Source organism: Myxocyprinus asiaticus, chromosome 49 (assembly GCF_019703515.2).
Source record: "Myxocyprinus asiaticus isolate MX2 ecotype Aquarium Trade chromosome 49, UBuf_Myxa_2, whole genome shotgun sequence".
Taxonomy (NCBI): domain Eukaryota; kingdom Metazoa; phylum Chordata; class Actinopteri; order Cypriniformes; family Catostomidae; genus Myxocyprinus; species Myxocyprinus asiaticus.
Genome location: NC_059392.1, coordinates 16,729,386 through 16,738,442, shown reverse-complemented (window position 1 = coordinate 16,738,442; position 9,057 = coordinate 16,729,386). Strand labels below are relative to the sequence as shown.

The 9,057-nt window shown below is 41.0% G+C and overlaps 1 long non-coding RNA gene across 1 annotated transcript; it reads right to left on the bottom strand.

The window, feature by feature from the left end:
- Positions 1–686: 686 nt before the first annotated feature.
- LOC127438302 (uncharacterized) lies at positions 687–5,027 on the bottom strand. Its single transcript, XR_007896714.1, has 4 exons — positions 4,934–5,027; positions 4,630–4,861; positions 4,161–4,480; positions 687–2,163 (listed from the first exon to the last, which is right to left on the bottom strand). It is a non-coding gene; the product is annotated as an uncharacterized LOC127438302 (long non-coding RNA).
- Positions 5,028–9,057: the final 4,030 nt, after the last annotated feature.

Genomic DNA, 9,057 nt, shown 5'->3' with positions numbered 1-9,057 from the left:
AACCAAGCTGGGATTGCGACGCTTAAAAGGGGCAGAAGAGGTCCACCTTGTGGGTTTATCAGCCGTGTCTTTCTTTTAACCCCAATCTTCTTATCTGCAACAAATTTGATCTCGCTTTTCCTCCTTCTTAGCTTCTGGTATTGTTGTGCTCTACGGCAATATACCACTCACATCACATTACTTCACACAATGTCACAACGAGCTCGTGTTGCATACTGTAATTATTATTAATTACATCGTCTCTGTTTGGGTGTTGCTTTTAAAAAGAGGCATGTTTCTACAAATTCTAGCTGACATTTTCACCGTCCAACAGTTTTTTTCACTACCTTCTTTTCTGGAGGTATACTACAGGATGGTTTGAAAGTAAATCTGTTCTGATCCGATAGTGCTCGGGTGTTTTTGTTTTATAATCATCATCAGGTATCCAAAATTGCATCTCGATAGCATTCCATAAAAAAATGTGGGTCCCGGGATACATATGCCTTCCTAGTACATTGACCTGATTTGTATCTCTGGGGTTTTAAACAACATCAGATAATTTGTGTTTAAGCTGATGGTACTGCTGGATTTACCCTGACAAAACAAATTCTGTACACTATAAAAAGCACTAAGATTTCTGTGGTGAACATACTGTGTGAACACCTTCTCCACCTCATTGCTTCCGCCGGCCTCTTTCATCAGGTCATCAAGGATCAATAAATTAGTTTTGTTGACGGGGAACAGATCATCATCATTCAGAGTCTGTGGTAGACCTTCAACAAATTTAATTTTGTACATTTTCAACAATTCGTCATACAATGGTTGTCAACAATCATAAATATATACAATATTTTCAGTTTTTTTTTAGAAATCAACCGTACAGAATTTTGCAACAACATTTTTACAAAATATGACTTTCCCGATTAAACTCGGGAAAACCACTTATCACACATGAAAATGGATGCTGTAATCTGAAATCAAAACCATCTATGTCGCGCACACCCCTATGTCCAAATAGACTGTCAGAATCCATAGAGTGTGGTGATATCAGGGAGCAGCACAGGTTTGTTGTACAAAACCTTAAACTTTTTAACGACTGACCTGTTGTGGAGTGTGAAGTTTTTATTTCTCACAATAGTGTTGGTGTATGCCAGTATATGCCGAATATTATCTCCTCCCACGACATAGTCCAATCAGAGTGCCTAACCTTTTGAGAGTGATACCCTTGACTTTTATGCAGACCTTACCCTTAGCAGTGCAGTAGCCGTTTGTTTTCGGGCCCCCAGAACAAAACTCTACAATGTGATCCCCAATCTTATCCGTCAGATTACCGAGGCAAGGCCCCAATGGCGGCTCCCAGGCGCCGTCTCTATAAGTAAAGATGACGCTGTCTGTGTCAGTGTACAACAGCCTATCGCCCACTTTATCAATTAGTTCATACAGTTCTATAGTTGTAAACGCACCAAAGAAAGACATTGTCACGGGTCTGACCACCTTTCCCGTCCGCGTAACACCACTGAATTACTGGAACAGTGTCTGACACGAACGAGAAGTGTTTAATGTCATAACCATCACCAAAAATGTGCTGGGCATACTGTTCAGGGTCTGAAAGTAGTTCTGTATACGGCAAATTTTCGCGCATAGAGAATCGTCCCCAAAGTGAGTTCAGCAGAAGTTTATTAATAGACCGGCGTGCAGGGTTAAGACTTATCTTGTCAAGATTCAGTTTAATCCCCTCTTTCTCAAAGTAATCGTCGATGTAAGATTTTTTTGTCTGCATCTGTCACAACGTGCGTGGGGAATCCACTGGCCTCTTGTTTGTACTGTAAAAATATTTTAACAATCACAAAACAAGGTTTCTGATCGTTGAGGGAAATGCCATACTCGTCAACCTTCGTTACATCATAACCTTTCTCCACAGCCTTTGACAGTTCGATACTGACCCAGCAGCTTGAAATAGCCTTTCCTCATCAGTGTGGCTACACGGGGTGGTCTGATTCTGCTGATCCGCACATATACGGCAGAGCGGAAACATAAGCTTGCCATCAGTCCTGTAGGGAAGGACGGGGTGAAGCAGTTTTCGCGGGGGCAGTACTGTGGCTTTGACAAATCCATAATAATTTTCAAGAGGTCCAAAGTCCTTGAAAATTATTTGGGGGTGTCCTGTGGGGTAGATTTCTTGGCCTGGCAAAAGAGGTACAAACTTTTAAAGTTATCGTATTTGTTCGCAATTATCAGCTTTATGATACAGTTTGTACGCATTAGTACGACCACCACTACTAAGCGTGGTTTCAATCTTTCAGGATGTAAGTGGCCATAAATGCCATTACATCAACATCCGTCTGTTTAGCAATGTTCCAAGCACACTTCCATATCACTTCTACCATATGCATGCTCTAAAATTTCAACCTTATCATCAAACTGGCTTCTGAGTGTGCCATAGGGCAGTTTTTATAACGGGTGTAAATGATTAGGATAATAACGACATTCATGCCCATGAAACATTCAGTCGTTGAATTCGGCACAGTTTTTTACAATTACACCATACTTTTCATAATAACCATTGAGAGGGTATTTTCCAATCACCATCTCGCCGTGGTTTAATGCATGCTGAAAGTCTACGCCGTGTGTTGATTTAACATATTCAAGCTATTAAATGGAAATGTTTGAGTATGTCTTGTTCTAACTGGTGTACGTGTTGTTAGGGGTTAGAGCTAGAGTGTCTTTTGGTAGGAAGTGGGTTTTATACACTGCCCACACAACATGCTGCTAAGTGGTGCATCTAAACGGATCAAGTTTGGTACACTGTATGAATTCATCGCGGTACTTCATGCAAGCCTCCATGAGCAAAACGACATCATTCTTGCCATACATAGCAAGTTCTTATTTAAAAATCAAACACTTTACCTGATACTGAAACATACCACTCGTCAAACAGAGCCCTCTCTTTGTCAGGCTTTGTCTCATAGCCGTAGAAACGCCTGTCCGGGTATGGTCCTATGTAATTCTCATTTTCTAATCTGTTGAAATTGTGCGGAAAATAACCTTTCTCTGCACAGGTTAGATTTGACACAGCAGATGTCATGGACAAATGCATAGGGATGAATGGATAACTGTCAATAAAGCGCTGCTTGAATGTGTTGTCATACATTAAAACTATCCAACATCCTTGCATCGTGATTTTAAGTGTGAGCCCTGTTTTTGTGAAATATTCCAAAAGAATAAAGTTATCGAAACCAGAAGCATTGTGGGCAATCCATGCGAAATTCTGATAAGGTGGATGTCTAAACCTTTTAACAAGTCGTTCTATACAGTCTGGACCAGCGGCTTTGAACGCCTCCCTTTTAAATGTAATGGCGCAAACGACGTTTGCAACGTGTTTACCATTTACCTACTGCATCTCAAAATCATAGAATATGTACTTGTCGCTAGGTGCCTCGAGCTTTATTGGTTGCATAAAGCATTGATGTACAATGTCATTAATCACACCGATCGGCTGCACACTTGTGTGGTTTGGGGTTGGTGGCACTGACATGATAACATCCATTACATTTTTGGCAGTATTTTGTAACAGTACACTGTTGACCTAATGGCGGTTGCTTATGCGTGTCATAACAATAGTCAGATTTGCAGTACCGCAGTCGCTGAATTACTTTGTTTTGAAGGGGTACTTACAACAATCAAGATCATTGCAGATATCGCAAACGTATTTACAACGATGATCTCTACGGTTAATAAAACCCTGGTAGCAGTAGTCACATACATATAGAGTACCTCTGAACGCATTAAATTTTTTAATCATTCTTGCAATGTACCAGTTGTAGACTCGGATCTATTTATCTCCTCCATTGTCTGAATTAAATAGAGCAATATTTCTGTGTTGCTGCACAGTTCAAGGGGGATCTCACTGTCGTCGCATCGTCCAAACCTAGCTGCTGGCCCCTGATCACAACCATCCGACTCGACAACGTTTTGCCATTTTTAAATCTGATCTTTTTTTTATTTAACCCATACTTAGGGGTGTACACTTAAAATAACTAAGGACTAGACCCATACAGTAAAAAACAAAAACAGTACCGATAACATCAACTATTTCAACCAAACTAAAATGACATAAATGTTGAAAAAAATAGATGGTATAAAAAATACACAGTTAAAAAAATAAAGTTTTTACAACTCACCCGAGTTTCTTTTTAAGCATGAGTATGGCCTGTTTTAATAAGTCCGTTGTTAGGTTTTGATCGCGGGCTGCTCCTTCGTTCACATAATCAGTCCGATTATGTGTTGATTGTCTATCACGGGATGTGATTTCCATCTGTAAGCCTCCTGATTCGAAGGCAGAGCCTTAGGGTCGGAATCTGCCGCAGACACCATGCGTTCGTTGGACTGATCAGCCCGCTGTGTTTCTTTAGGTACCTGGGAAAATGCACAGGCGTCCCTCGATTCTATCAGTCCATCGCCCCAGCTCCAAACATCACCGCATGGTCATCCACAACCAGCTCTGTGAAAAAAAGTAAGGAAAAAGATAAAATAATGTTTTAAACATATTTATTTATGTAGGCTTTGAGAAGTCGTACATATTGTTATACTATTTAAGACTTAAAGCCAACATCAATGTTTGTTCACAAACTTTAGCATCTAGTTACCCACACACACACACCAGCTGATGCTCTGAGCGAACGTCTTGACCGACCGTCTTGACCTTCCGTTCTGGTGTCTGTGGTATGAAATCAATATCTCTCACACCCCCATCAACCGGAGCCTGCACCTGGGCCACGTTTGAGTCTTTTCGGCTTTGTTGCAACGCCACGGCCGCTAGCCATCACCGTGTGATTTTCGCTTCCAGACGCGCCGATCTTGTTTACAAAGTTTGATAAATCTTCTGGGGGGAAAAAGAACACATAAGAACGTTTTAAACAAATCATGTAAATAATGCTGCATTACAATCACTTACTGAGCGGCGGGATGTTCGTATTGTCTCGCGGAGACGCACGCTCTAATGTTGAACTATGCTCCGGATTCCGCCCTACTGATAAATATGAAAAATATGATCATTCTACACATGCCCAACACACTATACCTAGACATATAACGTTTATAATTAGGTATACGTGGTTCAGGAATTGAATTTCCTCAAGAATGTCGGAAAAGTCTACATCATCCACAGCACCTGGAGCGTTAGAGATCCTGTTTAAGCATTGCATCAGAGCCGTGACTTTCTTATAAATAAATGTTCTTAATAATAATAATAATGAGATAATAAAACACACTTACTGTTAAGATAGACAGCCATCTTCTCTTGAAGTACGATTACGTTTCAAAATAACAAAACTTGCTGGAAAAAAGTAATTTGAGAACGAAGATTCACTTATACCGCACAGATGCCAACACAACTGTATACTGTTTGAAACTGACCGGTGTGTCTGACTCCGTTTTTAAACACCACATGAACGCATGTGAAACTGTGAAAAGCAGGGCTCACATTTAAATTAACATAAACACACCATAAACAATCCGACATCCGGCGACCGGCAAATACAGTCCAGGAAGATCATGTCCAAACATGTTCTTTAACATGTCCAGACTATCTTCTACCTGACAGTCAGGGGTGACAGAGGGTCATATCACATGTCATAAATCAATTTGACATTTTGACACATAGTATAGGTTATAACTACTCGCACATACGTTAAAAAAACCCACAAAAAAATAAATAAATACAATAGTCAAGTATAATTAAAAACTAAACTCTAACTTACTCTCTCCACTGCCCCTCCTCGAGAGTCCCCCAAAAATGCTAAATAACTGGCCCATTTCTTATTGAAAAAAATCCCAACTCCCATCCTTCTGTTCGACCCCTCCTCGAAGGCAGCCACCCTCCCCATCTCCGCACACCACTCTGGGAACAAGGATGCTCCATCTGACTTCCATCCCCTTAAAATAACCTGCCTGCTAATCATCACACTGGTCAAAACCCAATTTTTTTTGTGTACTTATCCATCAAGTTTATAACCTCCCCATCTCTCAAAATACAGAGTCTGGGGCAGAACGGGATTTGCGTGTTCAACACATCACATACACATTTGCACCTTCAACCAAAATTCTTGGATCTTACGACACCCCCAAAAAACATGGATTGTGTCTCCATCCTGTGAATGGCATCGCCAGCAGGTGGGTGTGTCATTAAGACCAAGCCTATGCAATCTAGAGGGGGTCCAATAGACTATGTAAAATCTTAAATTGCATAAGGTGCGCCCTTGCATCTCTAGATGCAGACTTGTTTTTTTTTTTTTTTTTTTAATCCTAGCCCACACTCCCTCCTGCAATAACAAATGTAAACTTTTCTCTCATAATCTCTTGATAATCTCTTGATAAACTGAAGCTCCGTCCCCCAGACTCTGAATTAGCACTGATGCCTCATGACCCTTCCCAAAAGCAGCAATCACCACTCCCAGAGTATCTGCTGCTCTACAACTGGGTCCTGTCTAGTGTTATGATCGCCAGACAGATCACTTTGAGGAGTTGGAAGTCGGCTAGAGCGCCCTCTTTTCAGGAGTGGTGTTCAGAGATGGCCAGAGTGGCAGCTCTTGAGGAGGGGGTATCCAGAAGACTGGGCAGTCTGGACACGGGAGAAGATATTCAGCGTCAGTTGTCCAGCATGTTGGTGATGCTGACGAAGGTTCTTGCTGACTTGGAAGATCTCGCTGTAATACGTCGATCGATTACGGCGATGGAAACAAAATTCTCTGAGTTGTATGTTGCGCCAGGCGAGGAGCAAAGGGAAGCTTTCTTGGAAGAATCACAATATTTTCTTGTTCCCGGACTTTGCGAACTCGACGAGAAAGAAACGCGATCGGTTCAAGCAATGTAAGAAACTCTTACATCAGAAAAAGATCTCGTTTGCTCTGATGTTTCCGGCCAAACTGAGAATAGAAACGAAGAATGGTCGCAAAGTATTTACTTGTCCAAAAATGGCTCTCTCCTTCATAAATACATTGGAGTGAGTAAGCCATTTGATGTTTCTTATATTAGTGGACTGACTCGCGGTTCAGTGACTGTATTATCTGAGGAAGCTGGGTGCCATTTTTGTTTCTTTTTGCGCTGGCTCCGCCTAGCGGCTGGAGTTTGTTTTGTGGCATGATTCCAAGAAACTTTTGCATTAACTGAAGATCTTTTCTACACTGAAGTTTCGGGCCAGATTGAGCGTGGACACTATGGATGACCGCAAACTATCTACATGCTCACATAAAGGATGTCTTTTATAAAGTTGACGGGCTGAGTTAGTTATGGTGTAATTTTTATTATTTTATTTTTTATTTTATTTTTTTTGCGGCATCCCAGTTAGTTTGACTCTTGATCATCCGAGGAACCGGAATGCCGGTTTTGTTTTTCGTGCTGGCTCCGCCTAGCGGCTGGAGTCTGTTTCGTTGAGTATTTTTGCGGGACATTGGAATGATTATGTCATCCGCTGAACTCATAACAGCCGGCTCACTGAACAGTTGTTTGTCTGTCCGAAAAAACTGAACGGCTTTATATTAGCTGGAGTTTATTTTGTGGAGGAACACACAGACGGTTCTGTGAATGAATCTACATGTTTTTTCTGTTATTCTGCCTGTTGGCTGGGGGTCTATTCTACAAAGTATTTTCTGTTATGTAATTTTGCCTTATAAAATTTGTATAGAAGAGCCAGACTTGAGCAATCCGATGGGAAAGTTGTGGCGGGGGCTCTCGTAGGCGTACATGGACTCTGAGTTTTAAGGGATTGACGCCGGTTGGCGCTCTCCTGCGCGGGGTCAATGCGCACGTTTTTCTTTTTACTGTTTGTTTTGTTCGGGGGGGGGGGGGGTCGGGGTTTGATTGTTGCATTAATGGGGAATGTGGTCTGTATAATCTTATTTTTGACACAATTTATTTTTTCTATTATATTAATATATGTCAAATGTTAATATGAGTTGATTGTCTCTCTCTCTCCACATGGAATGTGAATGGGTTGGGGCACCCCATAAAAAGAAGAAAGGTTATTTCTTTTCTTAAACGTAAGAAATATAATATAGTGTTTCTTCAAGAATCACATTTTTCCCCGCAAGAAGCTGAAAAATTTGGGAAGATATGGGGTGGACGTGTTTTTTTGTTTTTGTTTTTTTTTTTTTGAGCTAGCTCAAGTAAAAGCAAGGGAGTCATTATATTGGTAAATAAACATCTACAGTTCAAATGTCTCAAACAGATTAAAGATAAATTAGGAAGAGTCATTATTGTTTTAGCTGAAATTCAGGGGCAAAGGTTGATTTTGGCTAATATTTATGCACCTAACGCTGATGATCAGGGCTTTTTTATAGATCTTGAAGGGATGTTGCAAGCCGCTGGCACCCCTCATGATATAATATTGGGAGGAGACTTTAATCTTTTGATGGATTCAGTCCTTGATCATAGTGAAGCAAAAGTGTGTAAGCCCCCTAGAGCAACAATGACGCTTCACAGGATGTGTAAATATCTTGGTCTTGCGGATAGTTGGCGACTTTTGAACCCATCTGGTAGGGACTATACATTTTTTCAGTCCATAAGATTTATTCTAGAATAGATTATTTTTGATATCTAAATCCCTCATTTCATCTGTTGTGGATTGCTCAGTTGGAAACATCTTAGTCTCAGATCACGCCCTGGTGAGTTTGGAGATGTTGCCATATACAGAGAAAAATAAATCATATAGTTGGCGCTTTAATGTGTCCCTGTTGCAAAATCCTGAATTCCAACAAATGTTAAAGACTGAAATCAATGTTTATATAGAGACCAACTGGTCCTCAGTATCCTCTGTGGGCGTGGCTTGGGAGGCACTTAAGGCGGTTCTTAGGGGTCGGATCATACAGTATGCCTCATTCACCAAAAAATCCAAAGCACGAGACCTCGTGGAGTTGGAAGGGAATATTAAAAGTGCAGAGGCAGAGCTGAAGCGTAGAATGTCGTCTGACGGCCTCAGAGAATTGACCCGATTGAAATACAGATATAATGCTGTTTTGTCGCGGAAAGTGGAGTTTGGGTTATTCAGGGCAAGACAGTCATACTTTGAGTCAGGGGACAAAG